At 32.0% G+C, this 20234-nt stretch overlaps 4 long non-coding RNA genes across 8 annotated transcripts; 2 read left to right on the top strand and 2 right to left on the bottom strand.

The window, feature by feature from the left end:
- Positions 1–6443: 6443 nt before the first annotated feature.
- LOC146896946 (uncharacterized) lies at positions 6444–8951 on the bottom strand. Its single transcript, XR_015024237.1, has 2 exons — positions 8777–8951; positions 6444–6636 (listed from the first exon to the last, which is right to left on the bottom strand). It is a non-coding gene; the product is annotated as an uncharacterized LOC146896946 (long non-coding RNA).
- Positions 8952–14164: 5213 nt separating this feature from the next.
- LOC146896945 (uncharacterized) lies at positions 14165–14892 on the top strand. Its single transcript, XR_015022106.1, has 3 exons — positions 14165–14401; positions 14496–14544; positions 14807–14892. It is a non-coding gene; the product is annotated as an uncharacterized LOC146896945 (long non-coding RNA).
- Positions 14893–15221: 329 nt separating this feature from the next.
- On the top strand, positions 15222–19983 carry LOC146896944 (uncharacterized). 5 transcript variants are annotated; one of them, XR_015022104.1, is made up of 14 exons: positions 15222–15313; positions 15415–15488; positions 15575–15617; positions 15704–15742; positions 15854–15968; positions 16305–16438; positions 16624–16705; positions 16785–16899; positions 17209–17340; positions 17533–17550; positions 17630–17706; positions 17804–17885; positions 19598–19709; positions 19861–19983. It is a non-coding gene; the product is annotated as an uncharacterized LOC146896944 (long non-coding RNA). The 5 variants fall into 5 exon arrangements; XR_015022102.1 differs by lacking the exons at positions 19598–19709; positions 19861–19983 and adding an exon at positions 17991–18264 and having other exon boundaries at positions 15938–15968; XR_015022100.1 differs by lacking the exons at positions 19598–19709; positions 19861–19983 and adding an exon at positions 17991–18264.
- On the bottom strand, positions 18234–20234 carry LOC146896943 (uncharacterized). The gene is made up of 2 exons (XR_015022107.1): positions 20095–20234; positions 18234–19844 (listed from the first exon to the last, which is right to left on the bottom strand). It is a non-coding gene; the product is annotated as an uncharacterized LOC146896943 (long non-coding RNA).

Genomic DNA, 20234 nt, shown 5'->3' with positions numbered 1-20234 from the left:
TGCATGCTCTTCGTCAGAGAATTATATCATCTTTTGCGCAAGATTTTGGCTCTATGGCGTAGAAAGACTGTAATTTTGAGGGTTCGGTGTTATGCTCAAATGCTCTTGGAACCTGAAAGTTTAATATCTGTTCAATAATTTGAGGTTGACAATTATTTGCATTGGAAATGACATGAATGGTATGAAACATCAAACTAAACATTGCACAATTACAAGCAATTAGAGATTAGTCATGTTATTACATTAAGAGGGAAAATTAAATAGGATTCAATTTCTTGAATGACATTCTTTTGGTAACCTTTACAGCAATAAGAGCCACTGCCTTATTAACATCAGTGGACAAGTTCTAATTAACACATCCATTTTTCCACTGCCTTGTTAAACTAAACATAGCACAATTACAAACAATTGGAGATTAGTCATGTTATTACATTAAAAGTGAAAATTAAATAGGATTCAATTTCTTCAATGACATTCTTTTGGTGACTTTAACAGCAATGAGAGCTAAAATAGTAGCTGTTGGAACAAAGATAACATCAGGAATGGCTTTTATAACACTTAGTTGAGGCACAGATTGTCCTGTTCTCTTAGCTACCATAGCTGCTGGAGGTGCCACTATTCCAGTTATCATCATAGAATCGTCTACTTTGCTTATATTTACATTCTTGATCATGAAATCAATGAAACTATGTTTCTTCTTATCTTCCTCGGATGTATTTTTTTTTTTTTTTGAACAAATCAAAATGATATATATATATTAACAAAGACGTTGCTGATCCCGGAACAAGGTGTACGAAGGAAAAGCAACGATCAAAAGTCTACAAGAAGATGTTGACAAGGGAGAAAGGATACCAACAAAGAAATATTTACATGCTAACACCCACACTAATCAGCGGGTGTTGCCACCAATCATGATAACATAAATGAAAAGACGGCCATTTAGCTTTCAGCCACAAAAAAGAATGCAATTTGATTTTCTCTAGGAGGGCGGAGAAATGAGAACCTGTATTTTTGAAGGCGCGATCATTACGATCCTTCCAAATCACCCAAACACTAGCATACCAAATCACTTTGAAGATACACTGAAAGCTTCGAGGAATACCTGGTAATAATGTAAATTGAGCATGATGTTCCCACACCTGACAAGGAAGCACCGTCGGTATACCTATCCAATGAATCACATACAGCCACACCATATTGGGCACATCACACTCTAAAAATAGATGATTTACTGACTCTGATTCCCCGCACCCATAGGCACACACTGTATCAGCAACCTGAATCACTCTTCGCCGCAACAGATTATCCTTCGTGTGAAGACGATTACGAAGCAAACACCACACAAACAGAGACACTTTTGTCGGAATGTATTTGTGCCACACATCAACAACCATGCTTCTATCTACTTGCGGGTTGGAATTGAGCAAACGGTAAGCTTCACGAACTGTGTAACCGTGAGTAGGATCTAAACGCCATCTCCAAGTATCTGGGACATTATCCTGCAAAACAATGTTATGTAATGATAAAGTGCACTCCCTCACGTTATCTTCCTCCCATGCAAAAAGGCGATGTCTCCACACCCAGCATTTGTTAATGAACAACATGATTATTTTAGTATCCAATCATTGTTACATGAACGAAATCTTTCCTAATAACTTTTTTTGTCATTAAAGAAAGTTTACGTTAGTTAGGTTTTTGATACTAATGAAGATGAGACACATCTCAAGGATTAAAGTGGTTGAACCCATATTCTTGCAAAATATGAAACAACTCTATACTGATTAGATCAGCCAAAAAAAATCATCAGATCTAAGGATACGTAAGAATCAAACTAATGACTCAAAGAACTCAAAGATACAAATCAATTAAATTTGTTCAATTTTTTTCTCTTCATGTTAAGGTCTAAATCAAACTTGATTTTTATTGGTTCAGATATCACTTTCACCTAATTCAAAACAGATAACCCAAAACCTAAACCACATAATTAGATTTTATTATTAATTCGTTTATTTCAATGATCTATCAGTTTATGAATCAATTTTTTATTGTGAATATATGCCTTGACATGATAATCTTATTTTGATGATTGACAAAGGAAGAACTCGTTAACAAAAAGCGGTCAAAGGGATCTAAATTATTCAAGCTATGGACTAGAAGAATATTTCTTTTTAGGAACCTTATGTAAATAGTAAAAAGCTCTCATTAAAATAAATCACACACTCACAATGTTTTTTTTCTTCTAAAGTGATTTTACATGAAAATATTTTTGCATGAAATATAATTTATTTTGGAAATTGCATATATCTTTTAGCATAAAAATAAAGTTTGGCATGCATTAACAATTGCTAGTGTTAGTCTTATCTTAGCCATATCAATTATTGTATTGTATATGGTATCATATAATAAGAATAATAGTTCAGCATGTTTTTTATATATGGCATTACATGTTTTTTTGTTTTCAACCATTATGCCTAAAATAGCTTCAACGTGGTCTATTATTTGGCTGAACTTTCATATACTTTAAATGGCATATTTCTTTTTGATACTCATTGAAAAGGAAGATTGTGTATTACCGTTGACACACAGCCTCTGACCATGAAATGGCAATTGACTTTGTTTCAACATAATCAATTTTATTATGGGCATTGAAGTGCAACGGTAATTGGTTTTAATTGTGCATTGGCTGAATTTTTTTTCAACGCTCCTCTATCATATTTTCAGTATAAATAAGAGCTTTGGCAAACACATTCATTCACACCTTGACTTGCAACTTACAGTCAAAAACTCTTTCTCCCTCTCAAACACCTTGACTTGCAACTTACAGTTAAAAACTCTTTCTCCCTCTCAAACGTGCATTGCTATTTTCTCACTTGATCACTTCTATTTTATTTGAGAGCTTATATACTATATAGTTTGCTTTGTAATCTTTTGAGCTTCAAGTTGTTTTTATCTACACATTCGGTGTAATCATTTAAATTATTATATTTCTTTTGTATTGGGTGCGATCCCAAATTTTCAAGAGAGGTGATATCTCTTGGTTTTAGAGACTCTTCTACAAAGGATTGTTTTGTTTGGAGAGTGTTCGTTATTTGTAAAGGTTACCGGCTTATCCTAATTAAAAGCTTGAGCAGTGAAAATCTCAAGGGGCTTTTCCTTGGGGACTAGACTAGGCCTTGTTGTTTTAGGCCGAACTAGTATAAACTTCTTGTGTCTTTTCTCTCTTCCCTTATCTCTTTTATTTTTTGTTGTTATTTATTTTACCTTTAACATCTTTATTTTTCGCATTTATTAAAAACTTCTATAAGCATTTTTTTCTACTTTGGTTAAAATAATTTTTAGTGCTTATTTTTTAAAAACTTCTTAAAGATCAGAATTCACCCCCCTCTTGTGTGTTTGAAGTCACTTGTTCAACATTTATTACCAAGGTTAAACTTGAATAGAACTTCACTAAAAGTGCATAAGTATTTTTTTTACTTTAGTAAGATCTAATTAATTCATAAGTGCATCTCACCAAAAACATGTTGACAATGTGATCACGATTGTATTTCGATCATATTTTTGTCATGATCCTTTTTTTTTTAACAAATCAAAATGATATATATACTCAAAGGTGCTTCCAACCGTACAAGGTGTGCGAGGAGGAAACACACCAAAATGATCCATGTTTTTTATCCATATTTTTGTCAAGATATACATGATCCATATTTTTTTTTGTTACTTTCGATCATGTTTATGAGATGTCATCACATGATTGTGTTTTTCACACAATATGCTAATCTTCTAAAAGCACATTTCATAATATGAATTGACAATCACATTTTATGGATCATGTATCTTATTCCAACAACTTCTTGTATTCTTTTTTATTTCTCATCCCTTTCACATCCCAATTCCAATGTCATCTTTCTTCTATTTTCACCATGATCTAACCTTGTAAAAAAATAAAAATAAACACTAATAATGGTTTTCATTTCAAACACATTTCAATAGGTCATCTCGAGCACTAAATTTCTGAAATAAATATTCAACAAAATATGAAATTGATCTCATATTGAAACATATATAAACTAAACATAAATAGTTGTCATAATTGAATAAGCAATCAATGATTAAGTGTGCCAAAAAAGTGTAGGAGTGAGTGAATTGAGTATTAAGTCTAAATTTTAGGGAGGTTGATGAAGTTATGTTCAAAATTTTACTTTTAGACAAATTCTGTCTGGAGCGTTCTAGACAAATCCTGTTTGAAAGAGCACATTCCTAGGGGAAAAAAAAGCTCTCATAACAATTTGGGATAAACTTTATTTATTTGAAGAAAAAAATGAATTTTGTGTCGTAAGTACTTTAAACAAGTTATGTGTCATGAAGTTTTTGGAATCATTTGTGATTTTTTTTAGAAATGTTTTTGTGGGGGTGAGGAATGTTGCTGCCTAACCCTTCACTGAAATAGAAAAAGATGGGTTGAAATTATCTTCACTCGGTTGACATCATTTATCTAATTAGTCTTTAAAAAAAAATCATTTATATATCTAATTGGGGTGTATATATATACATATGTTTTCATTTATTTTGTTCATTAATTAGAAGTATTGTAGGGTTCATGTAATTGTATAGCCAAGACAATATTATTTTCTTATTTTCACAAAATTGGCTGTAGATGATTCTAAAATCACAAATAGTTATAATATAAATATAAATGATAACAAAGAATAATAATAATAATAATAATAATAATAATGATAATAATAATAATAATAATAATAATAATAATAATAATAATAATAATAATAATAATAATAATAATAATAATAATAATAATAATAATAATAATAAGCGTGTTTGCTCAAGTTATGAAAAAAATTGTGATAATTTATTTTATAATTTTTAATTTATAAATAAACATTAAAATTAGCTTTGGTTGTTAAATTTTCAAAGGTATTATATTTGAAAAGTCCTTATAAATTCAAAATGGCTAACGTCATCACTCTACAGCCATTTTGTCCATAATCCAATTGGTTGTTAACAAAAATAATCATATTAGTGATTACCTCTAAGAGAAATATTAAAAAATCCCTTTCATTATATTTGGTGTTTATTTGAAAGCTGAAATTGTTTCATATATATAATATACAACTTGATTTAGAGTGGTGCAAAAAGATATCTCAATATGAACTTCTTGAAGCTTTTCCTAGTTGCATTAGCCCCAGTTGTGAACACTTTGTTCATTGCTATTATTGGGGCTGTACTTGCACTTGATAACATTGGCATACTCACAAAGAATGCCAAGAAGCACCTCAATATTGTAAGTTAATTAATTTTTAAACCACCAATATTTTTTTTTCATGATCCATATATAGGTATAAAATTTAAATCATTCTCATTCTGAACAGTTTTTTTTTTTTTTGTCTTTCTTTCAATCCTCTCTTGTTTCGTTTTTAAAAGGTTTCATGATCCATATATAGGTATAAAATTTAAATCATTCTCATTCTGAACAGTTTTTTTTTTTTTTGTCTTTCTTTCAATCCTCTCTTATTTCGTTTTTAAAAGGATTAAATGAGAAATAGAACATTACTTGGCAACAAATTATAATTAATAATTACTTGGCAATCAATCACAACTTGTCAACCCTTTTGTTTGGGTAAAAGAGAGGGCCTGACCGCCAAAGAAGAAACAATCAAACACAACCTAAAAATATTCTAACAAGCCTAGGAGAAGCGACTCGAGAGGTATCATCAACTAAGAGAATCTTCAACGCATCCAAAGGAATATTGTGAACGATGAGAAAATCTATAATGTTTAAGCTAAGAGTGAAGTTCGCAAGTTAATCTACGCGGCAATTTCCCTCACGCCAAGTATGGTTGAAATTGGCGTGCCAATTCTTTTTCACTAACTCTCGAATTCTTCAAACCAAAAAATGTTCTCACTAAAGTTATTAAAACCCTAATCCATTTAAGAATAAGAATGACACTGAGGCAAACAATTAGAAGAAACTAATCTAATCCATTTATGGCGCCTAAAATTGGTTAAGATTCTCTAATGAGACATTAACCAAACAAATGTTTCAATTTAGTGTGGTTTCTTCCAATTCCAAATGAGATGCAAATCTGTAAATTATGGGTCTTACGATTGTTAGGACTAATTAGGAGGACATATGTCCTTATGATATCTTATTTTAGTTGTTTTAAAAGCCCCCATTTTAAAATTTATTTTGGACCTAGATACACATTTGGTCCGCATATGACATTTGTTTCCATTCATTTCTCGGTTTAATTGATTTTTGGAATTAAGAAGAGATGCTTAATTGCTTTGATGATTTATTTTTTGAGGGGTGATTTGATGAATTAATTATATAGGTGGTTTATGCCGTTAAATATTCTTCTGAGATATATTATTGGTGTAACACTCCATATTATTAACTAGAATATAATATAGAATGTTCGCTAAGGTACTAGTAACTGGTTGAAACTTAAGGTTTATAACTCAAATAAACATAGCACTTATTACATGAAGTATCCAAAGGAGTACCGAGTCACGTACTTCAAATTATTAACGAATAAAAGTAAACGAAACTGAGAGAAAGGCTGCCACGCCGAACAACTCCTCAAGTCTCCTTCGCCTTGGCTTTATCAGTTCACTTATCTGTAACATGCAAACTAATTGGAATGAGAATACATCTCAGTGAGTTCATAAATAAATCATACATGCACCTCGCCTCATCGGCAATAATTATTAAGCTTTTGCATATAAAATTCTTACCAACTATTTGATTATATCTAGATAACCGGTAAGGTAGACTAATAAGTCGTAAATGGCGCCCCATTTACCTGCCCTTACCGAACTTACTTAGGGTACCCCATGTGTTTTGGGAATACCCTTCTGCCTCACAATTTGTGTCTTTTAATTATTACCCTTGATTTGCTTAATTAGTATCTCTTAGAAATCGTGGTTGGGCCTAACACAACCCCACAAAACCGGCTTGTGAGGTGAGGATTGCCCCCACTTATAAACAAATTGTCAGGCCAACTCCTAACCGATGTGGGACTCTTAACACACCCCCTCACGCTCAGGATTACACATCTGAAGCGTGAACATAAATGACGGGTGGCCCGATAACGGAAACCTGACAACAGGTGGCCCAAAATCGGCGCCCCATTTACCTGCCCTTACCGAACTTACTTAGGGTACCCCATGTGTTTTGGGAATACCCTTCTGCCTCACAATTTGTGTCTTTTAATAATTTGTGTCTTTTAATTATTACCCTTGATTTGCTTAATTAGTATCTCTTAGAAATCGTGGTTGGGCCTAACACAACCCCACAAAACCGGCTTGTGAGGTGAGGATTGCCCCCACTTATAAACAAATTGTCAGGCCAACTCCTAACCGATGTGGGACTCTTAACACACCCCCTCACGCTCAGGATTACACATCTGAAGCGTGAACATAAATGACGGGTGGCCCGATAACGGAAACCTGACAACAGGTGGCCCAAAATCGTGAAGAGGCTCTGATACCATCTTAGAAATCGTGGTTGGGCCTAACACAACCCCACAAAACCGGCTTGTGAGGTGAGGATTGCCCCCACTTATAAACAAATTGTCAGGCCAACTCCTAACCGATGTGGGACTCTTAACAGTATCCCTCTAATGATCTATAAATAATAATACATATAACAGTAGATTACAATGCTTGAAATCCAACACATAATTCATAAGTATAGCCACCAAACATATATATCCATGGACGGTGATGATTCAAACTGAAACATAAGTTATATATATATATATATATATATATATATATATATATATATATATATATATATATATATATATATATATATATATACACACCCATATGCAATTGCCGTAGCACCTATCCTTCACTAGTTATAAATCCACAAAAAATCCAAAACTATATTTCCATAATTAATTAATTGATTGTATAATATGAAGAAATGAAATGAAATTAAAACAAGAACCAAATCATCATATTAATAATGAGGAAGTTCACTATCCGTGAAACACCATCAGGATCCATATTATTTAACTAGGGACTTACCACTAAACCATAATGCATCAAGTAGCAATTGGAGGTAGTAGTAATTTCTCAAAGATCAAGAATATATACATACACGGTGTATAAGTGGCAGGGCATCAATTCACAGTCCACAATTAACATAGACAGAGTAAACCGATTAACACATATAGCCACGACATAATGGAAACAGTGGATTGAATATCAGATATATATATGGGGTTTGCTAGAACACACCCACTAGTTTTCATGTGGGAGTGTTTTAGCAAGTAAATAACTAAAAAGTGGTTAAATACACCCTAAGGTGTATGTTGCTATAACACACCTTCTAACAAAAACAAGTGGGTGTGTTCTAGCAAATCCTATAGGCATTTGCTAGAACACACCCACTAGTTTTTATGTGGGAGTGTTTTAGCAAGTAAATAACTAAAAAGTGGTTAATTACACCCTAAGATGTAGCTTTGCTAAAACACTCCCACATAAAAACTAGTGGGTGTGTTCTAGCAAACCCCTATATATATATATATATATATATATATATATATATATATATATATATATATATATATATATATATATATATATATATAAAATTAATTCATAGTTCATCAGTAAGATAGCATATCGACCCCACATCACCCTAGATGAATCTTATAAATATCCTCCGATTGATAGTTAGGTTTTCATCAAAGTAAACCATACCAATAAATTGTATTTCAGAAATTAATACTTGATTAGAACTCACCTGATTAAAGAGTCATAAATGAAGAGAAAGATTGGGGATTCTTCTTGCTGTTCTTAGAGAGGTCAAATGGGAGTGGGGGTTTTGGTTATGCCCAACGTGAGTCAGAACGTGGAGAAGTTGTGAGAGATTTTTTTCTTTCCCTAATTGTTGACTTAGCCTTAAATATAAAAACTTATGTTTGTAAAATGACAGCTATGCCATTACTCTTTATTTTCTTTTCCAATATAACCTTATTTGCTTCTATCCCATTAACACACTCATAAAATGTTATATTAAATTAAGGTAATTTAATAAATAATAACTAATGGAAATATGCTATTATTTTTGGGTGCTACAATTGGGACAACTCTTGCATGGATTCTTACTAAAATAACTAGAGTTCCTCGTCATCTTCATGGCCTTGTGATGGGGTGTTGTGCTGCAGGCAGGTTTATTTAAACATTTATATATATTTTTTTCGAGTAAATAGTCACTTTAATCCTTCACTGTGCACCTCGCTGTCACATAAGTCCCTGACTTAGGATTAAATACACAGAAGTTGCTGACTCTGTACTTCCGTTATCACTTTAGTCCTTGCCGTTAAAAAAATCTGTTAAGTGATGATGTGACACATGGCTTATGATGACAAGGAGTATGACGTGTCACAGGGACTAAAGTGAAAGTTGAAAATGGTCACTTTGGTCCTTGAACCGAAAATCGATATCCTCAACTTACTGTTAGGTCCCTGACTGTGCATACTTACTATCAGTTAGGTCCCTGACAGTAAACACGAAATTTCACTAAGGTCTATGGAAAGTTGTTAATTTAACATGCTTTATGCTACCTACCGACAACACTAAGATATATTTAGCATAACTAAGGATTATATGAAGTTTATTAATAACTAGAATTGTTTACTAAGGATTATATTTAGCAGAAACTTGTATGTATATTATATTCCTGTAACTATATTCACATTGAAATGACAATCAGAACCTGTGTTTGTGTGTACTACTAGTCTAAGACCCGTGCGCGACGCACGGGTGGACATAAACTAAGGTTTTTCCTATGAAGATATGAAACAGGATCAGCCTCAAATCACAACAATCGACAAAAAAAAAAGGATCAGCTACAAAACGTACTTTAAGCAAAATTATGTTCACCGAAATATATTTCAGTAGAGAAAAGATTTTAAAACTATTTGATGCATAAATTTTAGTGTAGTTCAGGTTGCGACTGTGATCAAGTGAGCTGGGTCAATTTTAAGTAGATTACCCATGATAATTTGACATTCATTTTAATATATATTATCTCATGTTTTGATAACATGATATATTTGCAAGTAATAGTGAGTAACCTTAAAATTCAAGTGGATTTCATAATTAAGAGTTTAATTATTATATGCAAATCAATTTAGATATAAGAACCAAAATAAATAAAATATATAAAAACCCAACCGGCCATCAATCCGAGTAGGGTAGGTTTAATTGAAAATTAAAAAATAAATTAAAGTCCAACAATTTTTTTTTGAAGGAAAATTAAAGTCCAACAATGAAAAATAGTATTTAATTATTCAAAATAAAAAAAAAAATTAGTAATCAAAATATCTGTTCCTCTTCAAAAAAGTAATCAAATAATTTTTTTTATTCTTTTGATTAGAAAATATATTGAATAATTAACCCAAAAAAAAAAAATACTGAATCTACTTACTATATTATAAAGATAAATCCCTATGATTTTACCATTTTGTCCCTAAGAGGGGCATTTTTGTAATTTCCTATTGATGGGGTGTGGTTAGTGCCACCTCATCATTTTTAGGGTGCATTTCCCATTTTGCCCCTCACCATTTTTTAATTATTTTATTATTTTTATATTTTTAACTATTTTCCAATTTTTATTTTTTTAAACTATTTTTCAATTTTTTCACCTAAATTCAGTTACTTCTACATTGCCGTTGTGGGAGATTAAGGTATCGTTTGACCCGACTTTTTTCCAACTTCTCTACATTTTTAAGGAGAAGTTAGGTCAAATACACTATCAATTATTTTAATTTCAATATTGTTTAATCATCACAACCTCACAAATATTTTTATTCACACTGTCATTTAATAATACCAAATACTTTTATTTCCTTTCTTCAACCTCGCAAATATTTACACACACATTAACGTTTAGGGTCCGTTTGATGGTCAGGATATGATATAAAATTGGATAGAGATAGGATATGATAAGGACATGATAAACATTAATCATATCATGTGTTTGATGCACACATGATAACAAACAAAATATCATTATAATTAAATGAAAAAATTGCTCTCATAATTAATTAAATATTGTAAAAATGGCATGTTATTAATTATAATAGAAAATACATGCTATCATTATTTTAAAAATGACAATATTTTAAAAACGGCAGAATATTAAGATAATAAATAAGGAAATATCTTCTAATTCCATCAGGATAATTTCTAGCCTAGCCTATACTCAGGATAGAAATTACAAAGGAAAGTCATGATAGGATAGGAAAATGGTTTATTTTATCATATCACTGTGGTGCATCAAACATGAGATTTAAGTAGGATATGATTAATGTATCATATCCTATCTCCCTATCGTGACCATCAAACGCACCCTTAGAGTAATATTTTATGTCCGTCTGTGTTTTTGTTACGCTGATGCATATAATTTTTTAGTGTTGCTTGGTTGAGTGCTACCTCACCGATATTTTTTTTTAACTATTTTCCAATTTTAATATTTTTAAAAACTTTTAACTATTTTCCAATTTTTTTATTTGAGGGAAACTATTTTCTTTCATCAACCTCGCAAATATACAGACACACATATTAGCGTTTAGAGTAATATTTTATGTGTGTCTGTTTTTTTTTTGTTACGCTAATGCGTATAATTTTTATAAATTTTTGATTTTAATTAAAAGTAAAATTGTAGATGTCTTTTCTTCAAAAAAGGTATAGATGCCTAAAAAAATTATACTTATCTTATATATATATATATATTGCACATTTATATCGTAACAAACTATGCATATCTTTTTCTTATTCAAAAAAACTAAACATTGCTAAATAGAAAAGATATTATTTTCTGCATCAAATGATAGGATTTTGTATAAGTTTGATAATGACCCGAAAGATGTCTTTCCTTATGTAGTGGGAATATAGTTGATGTAACACTATGGGGAAAATACTCCGTAGCTTTATCATTTACCATCTATTTACCTTGAGTTCTTTGCTTCCATTTTGTAGTCAATGGCAACCCAAATATATGTAACAATTGGTCAGGTTCGAAGCTGCTCATCAACCTACATCATCCGGTTGTTGAGAAATTTAAGACTTAGTAAGTTTGCATTATGATTTCACAATACAGTGGTAGAGTAACTTATTATTTCACAATCCGATTTGATTGTTTTTTGACCATGTTTCTTGAATTGTTGTCATGACCTTAACACTTCTCAAGCTCAGAGTCAAAGCTTCAGTTAGAACTTAAGTCAGAGTTCGACTTCTTCTCAACGTACTTCGTACAACGATTTTTCCAAACTGTCTCAGGTTAGACCAATTGCTGAATTTATAAACTTAGTCAGTGTCTGCTTTTTTTTATACACAAACATGCTTTGTGTTTTTTTACGCACAAATTAAAAATATATATTGCATTATTCTTTATTTCATGTGCATAATATGTGTTAGGAAACATACTGCATCACTATTTGGAAAACAACTAAATTCAATCCTAACCAGTTTGGATTGTATTATGAGAGTTGCACCAAATGTTCGAAGACATCAATGTCAAATGGTGCTAGCTATATATGCACACGCGTAAGTGATGCTTAATTTTCATTTGTTTCAACAATGTTAATTGGTCATGCTACATTTTCTTTAGCTTAAAATCAGTTATGCTACCTTTATTTTATAAATTATATGTAACTATATTCGCATACATCTTATCCATGTAAATATGCATTAGACTAATATTGCAGTTATTTTCCTGTTTAGCATTTCCCAAACGAGGTGTCAAGAACAATTCTGAAAGGAAAGCGCAAAACAATCACTCTCATTGATGACCAGACACAGAGACAATATAACTGTCACCTCATTACCGCGGATAGAGCAAGCTATGAAAATTACTTCGGTGGGCAGTGGTTCAATTTCTGCAGAAAACGAGTGATGGAAGAAGGTGGTAAGCTCATCTTTGATCTCGAAAAGTCACAGAAGAACTTGCAAATTCGAGTTGCTCCAAAGTAGATCTTTGTTGTTGAACTCTTTGAATTTCTTCTATTTTGACGTATCGCTTTGGACTGTAGTCGTAAACTATCTTGACTTTGGGATGTCATTTGTTCTTTTCATTTAGTCTGTTGTAAATATTAGCAAAAATCCATTTTTGGTTAGTCTATAAAACTTGGAATCTCTTTTATAAACCTAACTATTATGTAACGTTAATCTGCACATTGTTGGTTCCTTCATTGGTTCCAATTAGTATCATGTTAATTGTAATGTTGTTTTCCTAATCTCTTGAACAAAATAAAATATGCTCTTTTCCTACTGTAGATCTTTATAATGCTTTGGTAAATGTTTTAGAAATGTACATATATATAACTTCTAACTAACACTGCAATTTGTTTTATACCCAGCACTTCTCAAATGAGATATCATTGACATTTCTAAAAGGAACACGGAAAACAATCACACTCATCGACAAACAGGCTCAAAAAAGGTATAAGTGTCGCTTGATAACGGCAAAGAGAGCAAGTTACAAAAATACTTAGGCGGCCAATGGTTCAAATTTTGTCGAGAACATATGTTAGAGGTAGGTAATAAGTTAATTTTTGATCTAGAGAAGCCACCTAAAAATATGCATGTTCAAGTCGTTTCCAAATAAAGATTTGGTGTTCATGATCCGCACTTTCAACAGATCACCTTAACTCTAATCCTAGACTAGATTATCTTCACTCACCGATGCTACTTCTTTGCTTGATTTCATTTGATGTAAGTATGGGTATCAATCATTTTTTGCTAACTCTATAACAACAACACTCTTTTTTATAATTTTGGATAATATGTAAATTCACACATCATTGGTTCCTTTATTGGTTCCAATTGTTTTCATCCTAAATATTATGTCAATTCATAATCTCATAAACTGATTATATGCTCTCTTAATCAGCCCATACATATTTTATGATGAATCACAATGTTCCGTCGTTTTAACATCTCTTCTTTCGAAGAATTTTTTTATCGAATACGTTATTGAACCCGTGCGAAGCACGGTTCGCACGGGTTTGTAACTAGTAAATTATTAAAGATATATTTTAGGATGTAGGTATTTTGAAAATTAATTATTTTTTCTTGAAATATTGAAAATTAATTATATAAGTTCTATATTGAAATTGTTTTATCTTCTACTAAACTAAATAGGACAATTGTTATCCGTTTTTTTTTACAATTGAATTTAACCCCTGTAGGGGTAGTTTGGTAAATTAGTAAATCATGCTCTTCATCTATATATATATGGGGTGATATGATTCAATTCTCCTTCCCACTATTTCATCCCACTACTACTACTTCGTCATATTTCTTATGACCTGTGTCCGGTTCCGTTTTTCTTTCGCCTGGTCCGGTTCTTTGTCGTTTTAAGGTTTGTGTTGCTTCATTGCCTTGCATGTTTGTGTTTTTTTGCTTCTTTTGTGCTTTGGTTCTGTTCTAATGTTGGTTTTCATCTTCTTCTTCAGGTTTGTTTTGTAGATAGCAGCTTCTGGTACAATCCTTTGCTGTTTCAAGGTTTGGGTTGTTTGATTGCATTGCATGTTTGTGTTTTGTTGCTTTTTGTGTCCTTTGTTTTTGTTCTAAGTTAGGTTTTCATGTTCTGCTTCTGGTTTGTTTGCTATTAAATTTAAGGGTTTGTGTTTTGTTTTTGATCACTTTGCATGTCGTTTATCTGTTAGATTTTTTTGATTGTGCTTTGATTTTGTTCTGTTTTTTGTTTTGTTGGTGTTTTGTGCTTTGGTTCTGTTCTAACTCTGTTTTTTATGTTCTTCTTCAGGTTTCTTTGCCATCAAGTTTAAAGGTTTGTGTGATTCTGGTAGTTGATGTTGTTTATGTCAATTATTTCTTGACATTTTGTTTTGTTTTTGTATGATTTTGCTGTTTTTGTGTTGTTTGTGTTTGGTTGATTTCGGTTTCTGATTTTTGTGTATGTTTGTTGTTGCATGTTTTTGTTTTGAGCCTGTGGTTTGTCTTTGTTGTATCAGTTTTTGGGATGTTTATTGGTTTCCTTTGTGGTTTTGATGTTATATCTATGTTCTGGGTTTTTGGTTGATACTTCAAATTGTTTAATGCTCATAAGATTTTACTGGTACTGGTTACTGAATCATGACAATTGTCTTGCTAACAACAGTGACACGTTCATTGAATATTTCATATTTATTTTGTTTGAATGTGTCACCTTTTCCATTAAGACATCACATCTATGTGAAATTTAGTGTTCTTTGTATGACTAACAAACCTCTTACATGGGGTCAAAGCAAAAATTGAAGCTATCAACAGAGAAGTAATGTGATGCTAGCTGAATATTGTTTTAGCATATTTCAGTTTGTTATATAGATTTCAAATACGGATAAAAAATAGTTAACCGGGATATGTTTTATGCAGAATCTAATCAATAGACAAAAGCCTGGTTGTGAGAAGGGAACCGGTATTGACAGAGCAAGAATGAATATGACAAAGTATATATATAGTGTATATGTTTATTAGCATACTTGATAAAAACAATTTAAGAAGCTAAAATATCTACTTTTCCTTGAAATTGCAGTTCCTTGACTAAAAAGTTCAGGGATCTCATGACAGAGTTCTAGGTTTGTTGGTCTGAAACACCTAACACTAGAAGCTGTTTTTCCAAGTTTATGTCTATCTTCTCATCAATGTGTATGTTATGTTGCAGAGACAAAGAAACATCATGAAGAGTCTTAATGGTTATAAGGTCTTTGAATAAACAAAAACTTAAGAACACTCTATTAGAACTTCTTTGATTTGAGTTGTGTTTTTTCTCTTCCATTTTAAGTCTTAACTTTTCTTTATTTTCATGATGCAGGTTTCTATTTCCATTGCATTAATCCTTGGTGATGGACTATACAACTTTATCAAAATTATATATTTTAGTGCCTTAAATTTTCAGGCCAGCGTGAAAAAGAGGGATCACAATGCAGGTAATTAAATGACCTTTTATCACTTTTTGCAGTTCATGGGTTATGTAATTTTCAAGCTTGAAAGTTTTATCGGCCATGGCGGATTGCGCTGATATACTTTGTGGCAACCACCATGACCAATTCATGAAGCATGGCAACGCCATAGTGTTTTTATTGCGTCTTTTTACTTTCTGCCATTCGCAATCGATAACACTAAAAAGAGAATGCTCAGTACATATATCTCTTTACATATCTCCTTTTTTGCTGGCCAAGTTTTTATGCATCAGTTTCATAGATCTGTTATTCTGAGGTAGTGAACAAACCTCTCCTTATATGTGCAACTGAAACTCAATGCAGCTTATGATATTGGTGGATGATGCTGGTGGACTTATTGCAGCACTCATTCTCCATGGAATGGCTTAACAATAGCAGATTTTGTTATGCCATTTTTACTTTTTATTGTTGGTGTTGCACTAGCATTCACATACAAGGTATGTTACTTGAAACTTTTCTATAGTTACAAAGAATGTAATGATATTATTTAGTGATAATGCAGTATCTTTGAATTCTTTGATCTATATTAATTTTATGATACTTGACTAGAATCAGAATTTGTATTGAAACATTGTTGATAAATTGTTCATTTGTTAATCTACCTTATCTGTTTCTTCAACAGAAACCATCTTGCAAAGTTGATGCGACTAGAAAGGCGATTTTACGGGATCTTAAGCTTCTTGCATTAGGTTTTTTTCTTCAAGGTGCCAACTGAACCTTTTGCTTAAATTTTGTGAAAATTTCTTAGCTAAAATTTAGGCTTATTTAGCATTTGTTCTTTAGAGGATGAATTTCTTCGTATGCATCCGAAGAAAACAATTGCTGAGTTAGTTGGCTGATCGGAATGATATAGGACCTATTGTTCTGATATTGACTCATGCTCAATGCAAGCTTGCAGGTATACATTATGTATATGTATTTATCTTTGCTAATGGTTTGGTGTTCTGAAATTATTTTTCTTTTGACTCATCATAATCTGAGTTTTGTGATACTACCATTAGAACAACAAAATCTCAATACCCCAATTTGAACTATTGTATTTATCATCATACTAGAACCAAAGGCATTAATAAAATGTCATATCAGTTGAACATTATTGACATAGGTAAATTTGAAAATAGCAAGGTTATGGTTTTCTATCCAACGCATTTAAAATCCCCGTCTACTTTCTGCTCATGTTTGCTTATCAACTCTTTCTGCTCCACAGATATATCAATCGGCCTGACACTACGTTCATTGAATTTGAAAACAATGACAAAAGAGCCTGGGTTGACAGAATTATCCAGGCACCATTTATAAGGTGAACAATGTCTGATCAACTATCCAGACATATTGTAAGGTGAGATTCTGGAAAAAATTAATTTGTTTCTAATGCTTTTTCTTAGCATTGTTATGGAATATCTGTCACTACGGCAGATTGCGGTGATAGTTTTTATGTTCTCGGTTATGGTAAATGGCGACTCATATCCCATATTTTCTGCTATAACTACAGTTCTGAATGGCTTCCTCGACTCTCATCTCTGACACTCAGCTATGAAAGGACTTAAAGGTGTGACAGGAACAATACTTCTTAAATATGCATAATGCAAAAATTTTGAAGATTTATTCAATGCTTCTGCTTTTTACAGGACCATGTTGAGGACATTAAAAAGACTCATTTACGTGATTTATTAAGTAACGAAGGGAGATCCAAGTCAATGATGGTGTACGTCACTTACTTTATGAAGCTATATAGTCTTACAATGTGATACTTTATTTTACAGTGTGATGTAATAACCTTCTGAATTTTGCATTCTTTGAAGTGAATTTGATGGAATTTTATGGGACTACTCAAGGTAGCAGGCCACCCATGAAACAACGGAAAAACTCTTCAAATTGGCAGAGGTCACTTCTCTCATTTTAGATGTTCTTCATAGTAAAATAAAAAGTTATTTAAACTGAAAGGCGATCATCTGACTAATGATTATTGTATCTGTTGTTGTGATGTAGGCTGCATCCCTCAAGCAAAAGATATTATTGTGTTATGAAGAATTAGTTGTTATTAAATAAATTATATGCGATATAGCGGTTGTGAGCGAAACAAATACAATTATTTTCTGCATAAAAACATTATGACGTAGCTGAGTTAAATTGGGTATAGATTGAGCGATTGGAATCAATTTTGAGTGAAACCAATTAGATTGGAAAGCTTACTTTTACGACTTTAATACTGTCAAGTCTTATATTTTTATATTGGTTATGTGATTTATAGTGATTTTATGAATTGAGCTGTTCCATTTTACAAGTTATGTTGCGTCAGTCAGCTTAGAAAGTTAATATCTTAAGCTTGGAAAATCCTTTTCGAGTGGGACCAGTTGCGTTTGAAAGAGGACATACAGTAGTTTCTTCATGTTTAATTTCATAATTTTATAATTTGCCTATATGTCCCAGTTGCTATTTAAACACAGCTGTTCTGTCACAGAATTTTAAGGTACATGGTTGACTTTAGGTAATCCAAAACTTGAGTTATATGAATCGGCTTGGTGTAAAACTAATTCGGTTGAAAAGTTCTAGATTGGGTTAGTGAATGCATGATGGATCAATTAAGGATTTCAGAAAAGGTGATTATATCATGCTTGCAAAAATAGGATATTAATTTAAATGATGCACACTTTAACTTTCCATGAAAGAAAAGATAATGAAGCTTGATTCCTTAAATTATAAATACTCTTGGAGGAAATTCCAGTGCAAATAACAGAGAATCATGTGCTTAAATTTTTACATGGAAACTCATACATGAATGCATATAAAATTTGTAGTCAAACAAACTGTTATATGAACAGGTTAATTGGTTTTTTTTGTTTTTAATTTCATTAAGCTGTCAATCTGTCATCACAATTCACAATGATTGTGCTATCTATTTTGAATACAGCTATGTTTCACAAAATTGTTTGCTTCTTGTCTGTTTTTCATATTCATTTGTTAAGTATGTAGTGGATAGAGAGCAAGTGTTAAACATAAACCGGCACTAAGCACTGACACTAACATGTGATATGACTCACTGTCATTAGGAAAAGAAAATGATGGATGTCAACTGCTTGCAGAATCACTTGATACAGAGTGCTTATCATGTTGCGCAAAGGTTGTTATGCCTGAAATATTCCAATCAAGACGAGAATACGATTCGGCAAGCTTTGATGAATCTTAAGGAGTACTGTATGTATGATGGTTGATGACAAAGTTAATTTTTTCTGATCTAATCCTAAATGGTTCATGCTTTGGTAGTCAAAAAGTAAGGGGCAATGTTGCTGAGAATTTTTTTGATAGAAACTGCCCATCATATATGCCTATACATGAATTTCAAATTCTTAATTCTTGATAATGTTCGGGAGTAGTGCTTCCCGAAGAAATTCTCAATGTTATTTGCATGATTTTTTTGTTTTAGAATGTCTTCAAAATCTCTTCTGTCTTAAGAGTGGATTAGATGGATTACCATGTCTGCTGAGCTAATATTGAAGAGTATTTGAATTGTGTTAGAGCTTCTTTCAAATTAGTACACTATATGATTGATCTATTCTGAAAGTTTACTATTCATCTTTAGAAAATTGATACATCAGGTTGATTTTGAAAGCATGCCGCGATCATGATAAAGATGTCGAGGTGCTCAGAAAAATGGATGTTCGAGTAGTTCCAGAAAAGGAAGTTCTTGTGGCTCATTCCACCACTAAGGTAAATATAATAACGACTCATAATACATTTTCTTTGATTTCATTTAAGGAGGTCACTTTGAAGGTCATCAGTGCTTTTCATTTTTTGGTCCTTTATTAAGCTATATAAAATCAAAGAGATGGCCATTTTTTATACCTTAAATGTGGATCAGGAGCATGCTGCGATCATGATAAAGATGTCGAGGTGCTCAAAAAAATGGATGTTCGAGTAGTTCCAGAAAAGGAAGTTCTTGTGGCTCATTCCACAACTAAGGTAAATACAATACAACTCATAATACATTTTCTTTGATTTCATTTAAGGTGGTCACTTTAAAGTTCATCAGTGTTTTTTCATTTTTTGGTCCTTTTAAGCTATATAAAATCAAAGAGATGGCCATTTTTTATACCTTAAATGTGGATCAGGTGGCTGCAAAAACTGCCGGTGTTTATTTCTAGACAAAGTTTGTTTCAGTGTTGTTTGATTATATTCTGCAGCTTTGTTTCATATTTCTTTTAAATCTGAAACATATGTGTGCATTTGATAAGT

This window comes from Medicago sativa, chromosome 8 (genome assembly GCF_051527215.1).
Source record: "Medicago sativa cultivar Bolivia chromosome 8, Bolivia_mono, whole genome shotgun sequence".
Classification (NCBI taxonomy): Eukaryota; Viridiplantae; Streptophyta; class Magnoliopsida; order Fabales; family Fabaceae; genus Medicago; species Medicago sativa.
Note: the sequence above shows the minus strand (reverse complement) of the source record. Positions and strands in the feature narration are given on the sequence as shown.